Consider the following 5726-nt stretch of genomic DNA (forward strand, 5'->3'; position numbering starts at 1 on the left):
GACGCGGTGACGAAGCGCGGCGGGATCCCGGCGGCCAGTGGCAGTCCAGGATTCTAGCCTGCGGGAAGGCCGGGCCGGAGGGCGGGGCGGGGCGGGGAGGCCTGGAGGGAGGAGGAGGGAGGGAGGAGGGACAGGCGAGGGAGGGAGAAGGGGTGGGGGAAGGAGGGAGGACGACCAGGAGGATGAAGACCTCGAGCCCCTGAAATTTACATGTGTGCCTGGTTCCGGAGGCCTGTGACTCCTCGGTTGTTGTTCAGTGGCTAAGTCGTATCTGACTCTTTGCGACCCCATGGACTGTGCAGCTCGCCGGGTCTCCCTGCCCCTCACTATCCCTCTGCTGCTGCTGCTGCTGCTGCTAAGCCGCTTCAGTCGTGTCCGACTCTGTGCCGACCCCATAGACGGCAGCCCACCAGGCTCCTCTGTCCCTGGGAGTCTCCAGGCAGGAATACTGGAGTGGGTTGCCATTTCCTTCTCCAAGGCATGCATGCATGCTAAGTCGCTTCAGTCGCGTCTGACTCTATGCGACCCCATGGACAGCAGCCCACCAGGCTCCTCTGACCACGGGATCTTCTAGGCAAGAATACGGAGTGGGTTGCCATTTCCTGTTCCACACTATCTGCCTGAGTTTGCCCAAGTTCACCTCCATTGGATTGGTGATGCCCTCCAACCATCTCATCCTCTGTCCGCCCTCTTCCCTTGTGGCTTCTTTAGTGACTTAGTGAAGTCGTTCAGTCGTGTCCGACTCCTTGCGACCCCATGGACTGTAGCCTACCAGGCTCCTCCGTCCATGGAATTGTCCAGGCAAGAATACTGGGGTGGGTTGCCATTTCTTTCTCCAGGGGATGTTCCCAACCCAGGGATCGAATCCGGGTCTCCCGCATTGCAGGCAGACGCTTTACTATCTGAGCTACTGAGGTGGCTTCTTTACTATAAATCAAAATTAGGCTGTTTTAAAAAGTAGGTGACTAGGTATTCATACCTGACCTCCCGCCCTCTGCCTTTACTCCGTTTTTTGTCAGGTCACCTGAGAGTGACAGCCAATGCAGCTGGCCACAGAGGAGGGTTGAGAAAGAAAACAGGAAGGAATGAGGGTTAAGAAAATAAGTGGCAGAGGGGAAAGGAACAGCAGGTTTTTGACCCCATAAGAATTTCATCCAAAATCTGATGGCCAGAGAGACCAGAGCCTTGCTAATTAAGGTGCTTCTAATAGGAAAACTTGTGAATTCAGATTAAGGGTGACCTTTTTCATGAGATGTTTTTCCCACAGGGGGATGATGAGTCAATAATATAAAAAGCCTGCAGCAATAAGGTTTGTGAGACTTAATCTGAGTGTTAAAGAGTAATTTCCCAAAAAAGGGAAAACGATGCTCACACAGATATAAAAATGACATGTGTTGAAGGTTTTACAATATTCAGGAATTAATGAGAACACCAGGCACATGTTAAAACTAGTTCAAGAGAAAGTTTCTGGGAAGTCCACACATATGTAGAGTTAAGGAACGTTGAAAAGAAAATGCAGACGAAGGCAAAACTGGCTTTTTTCCCACAAGACAGAGGCAAAGGTCAGTGTCCTTATCTGTCATTTCCATACCACTTACTGAATTGTAAAATAGCTCCCAGACACTGAAAGACAAAAATCAAGACAGCCTGAACAGCTCTACACAAGCATTTATTTCCATGGAAACACAAAATTGTTTCTATAAGACTGTTTCTAAGCATCTTGTAAGTACCATTTACAAGGAAGGATTAGATGTGACTGATTAGGCATCATTTTTCCTGTATTTGCTAAGTTTTGCTCTCCAAGCATCATTAGTGACTTCTTATTTATTAACACTAATTAACATGATGGATTTCATATTCGAAGCTCTATACATGTCTTGCCAAAACTTACCAACCCAGTGCTAAATTGACACAGATACTTAAAAGTAGCTTTGTTTTGTTTTGTTTTAAAGTATCCTCCAGATCAATGTGCATGTGCATGCTCAGTTAGACTGCCAGACTCCTCTATCCATAGGATTTCCCAGGCAAGAATACTGGAGTGGGTTGCCATTTCCTTCTCCAGGGTATCTTCCTGACCCAGGGATTGAACACGTGCCTCCTGCATTGGCAAGCATATTCTTTACTACCTGGGAAACCTTCTCCAGATCATCCCCAACTAGCAAAGTTGTGTGGCGGATTCACATTTTACAAGACAGACTTATAATGTGAAATACACCTCTGCTCCTACCTAAGCTGAAGCTCCAATACTTTGGCCACCTTATGCGAAGAGCCGACTCGCTGGAAAAGACCCTGATGCTGGGACAGATGGAGGGCTAGAGAAGAACAGGGCAAGAGGATGAGAAGGTTAGATAGCATCACCGACTCAATGGATGTGAGTTTGAGCAAACCCTGAAGAGAGTGAAGGAGAAAGAGATGGACACGACTGAGCAAATGAACAACAACTATATTCAGAACGGTTTGTGTCTACTGTTTTCCCACCTGTTTTCCTAAAACAATCTCCGAGATCCAGCCCACAAGCTTTCTCTTTGTCTTAACTTGCACCTTTCACTTGAGCCTGGCTGCAATTTTCCTTTCTCCGCCTTTTCCTCCCTGTGGTTTTCCCACTTTGGGGGAAGAGCCACCTTCTCTTTTTCCATTTGTGCAAATCCTCTCCAGCTTTTAAAATTCTTCTCCATGAAGCTTGCATTAGTGCTACAGCTCTTGATTTTCCCTAGTATGCACTCCTAAAAAACAATTCCTTTGGCATCTTGGACTACAAACTGGCTCATTGGATCATGTATTATATTCTAGTTGATGACAACTTTGCTTTCACAAGTGTAGTAACCCGAGGTTTCTCAAGACAAAGGCTGTGAGTATTCTCTCCTCAAAATACCTGAGTGCTGTAAGAGGCTGCTTACTCTTCTCCTCTCCTTGCTGTTGTTGTTGTTCAGTCACAAAGTCGTGTCCAACTCTTCGCAATTCCATCGACTGCAGCACACCAGGCTCTCCTGGCCACTATTTCCTGGAGTTGGCTCAAACTCATGTCCATTGAGTCAGTGATGCCATCCAACCATCTCATCCTCTGTCGTCCCCTTCTCCTCCTGCCTTCAATCTTTCCCAGCATCAGGGTCTTTTCCAATGAGTCAGCTCTTCACATCAGGTGGACAAAGTATTGGAGCTTCAGCTTCAGCATCGGTCCTTCCAATGAACACTCAGGACTGATTTCCTTTAGGATGGACTGGTTTGATCTCCTTGCAGTCCAAGGGACTCTCAAGAGTCTTCTCCAACACCACAGTTCAAAAGCATAAATTCTTCAGCGCTCAGCTTTCTCTATGGTCCAACTCTCACATCCATACATGACTACTGGAAAAACCATAACTTTGAGTATATGGACCTTCCTGAGCATAGTGATGTCTCTGCTTTTTAATAGATTGTCTAGGTTTGTCATAACTTTTCTTCCTAGGAGCAAGTGTCTTTTAATTTTATGGCTGCAGTCACCATCTACAGTGATTTTGGAGCCCAAGAAAATAAAATTCTGTCACTGTTTCCAGAAAGTGGAAAGAGTGACTCATCTCCTTATATTAAGCCAAAGATGTGTCCCTTCTCTTTAGACTCAGTTTCATTAACTATGAAACAAGGGATTAAACTCAATTTGGTTCTCAAATTTAATCATGCATCAGAATCCCCTGGAGGGTTTGTTAAAGCACAAAGTGCCAGGCCCCCAAACACAGAGCCTCTGATTCAGAAGGTCTAAGGCAGGGGTGGGTGGTGGTACAGAAATTTGTGTGTCCAAAATGATATTCTAGGTGATGATGCTAGTTCTCCTGGTCCAAAGACCACACTTTGAAAATTGCAATGACCAGCAAACCCACTTAGTTGACCATTCTAGCCACCTAAGGACTTCATAAAATTCAGATGATAAACCTGAGCTTCTTTACTGAACTGGAATCTTCCAGGTTGGTACTAGGGAAACCATATTTCAAAAAATACTTCCCAGATGGGTCTTATGATGGACCAACTTTAGGACCCAACTGAACTAGGTAATCCATACAGGCCATGTCAGTGTCAACCTTCCATGATTTTGTTTGGCAAGGAAAGCCTGGCTGGAGGAAGGCAGGTGCAACTCTCAGGATAAAATATCTCTTATAGCTCAATAGAGATCATTCCCAGGTGGCGCTAGTGGTAAAGAACACACCTGCCAGTGCAGCAGACATGAGAGACTTGGGTTCGATCCCTGGGTTGGGAAGATTCCCTTGGAGGAGGGAACGGCAATCCACTCCAGTATTCTTGCCTGGAAAATCCCATGGACAGAGGAGCCTGGAGGGCTACAGTCCACAGGATCATAAAGAGTCAAACACCACTGCATGACTCAATAGCTCAATCAAACTGGAAACATACAAGAAAAGGAATCCTGGGAAATAGAGCTGAGCTAGCAAACCATCACCCTATGGCTGGTACCCTTCTGATCCTCCCCACTGCAAAGGTGTCCTGCTAGAGATACACCAGTTTAACATTAAACAGAACCCTTCGGGAGGTGGGAGGGAGTATCGGGATGGGGAATACGTGTAACTCTATGGCTGATTCATATCAATGTATGACAAAACCCACTGAAAAATAAAAAAAAAAATAAAAGAACCCTGCACATGCCAATCTGAAACATCTGCAATTGAATTATTTCACTGCCTCAGGATTTCTCCAAAATAATGTGTATGTATTTTTTAAAATATCTGAATAAGTAAAAGAACTCACCAAAGTATCATCACCCAGAACAAATTGAGGATCAACTCTAAACATAAATGTTTGCTTCTATCTTAAAATGTACAAACTGCTCGCAACACCCCAAAGGGCAATTTTTCACCTTCACCAATTTCAGTTCCAAAGTCCTCTGGAAAATTGATCACAAGTTAATATTTAACTCTAAAAAGAATTCCTTTTATAACTCTATTCTTATAGAAACTCTTACTGAACACTGGGATTTCACAGAGTTCCTTAATAAATTAGAGTTGTGACTCAACCGTCACAGCTAGTTATCTCTCCAAAGTTGTTTTATTTATTATTATGAAATCAGGACCGAAATTCCAGGAACTGAGTGAACCCAAGCTGAATTAACAAGCAGGGCAAAGGCAACGTTAAACAAGACTGCTGACTCTGCTAAAGCCCCGGGATCAACAGTGACCTTGAAGGCAAGGTCAGGAAAAGTATTCCGTGTAACTGCTCCTCTAAAGAAATTGAGGAGCAGAATCAGAAAAAGTGCTGGTGTGTTTGAGAACATCTCCCAGGAATCCCTGGGGGAGAGCGTCTTGCGGTTCATCTGCTCCTGTTTCTGGGCCGTGTTGCTGACTCAGCCCCCCACCCGCCTGTGTGTGCAGCTGCAGGCAGCCAGCTGGGAAAGAAAGCATCGAGTCCTCTGTGCAGGGCAGGCGTTGCTGCTGAATGTCGGAAGGCTGGGTGGAAACGAAAGCTGGTTTCTAGATGCTTCGTGAACCAGTAAGCCATCTGGTCACCCCCCACACAGAAAGCCTAAATTGGCTTTTTTTCTCTCTCACTTTTTACTATGAAAATGTGCGAATATGTAGCAAAGTGAAAGAAAAGCTCAATAAAGCCCCATGGATTTAGATATAATTACAGGAAGTCCCCTGGGGCTTCCCAGGTGGCACTAGTGGTAAAGAACCTGCCTGCCAATGTAGGAGATGCAAGAGATGCAGGTTGGATCCCTGGATCAGGAAGATCTCCTGGAGGAGGGCATG

The sequence above is a fragment of the Muntiacus reevesi genome, chromosome 14, assembly GCF_963930625.1.
Source record: "Muntiacus reevesi chromosome 14, mMunRee1.1, whole genome shotgun sequence".
Lineage (NCBI taxonomy): Eukaryota > Metazoa > Chordata > Mammalia > Artiodactyla > Cervidae > Muntiacus > Muntiacus reevesi.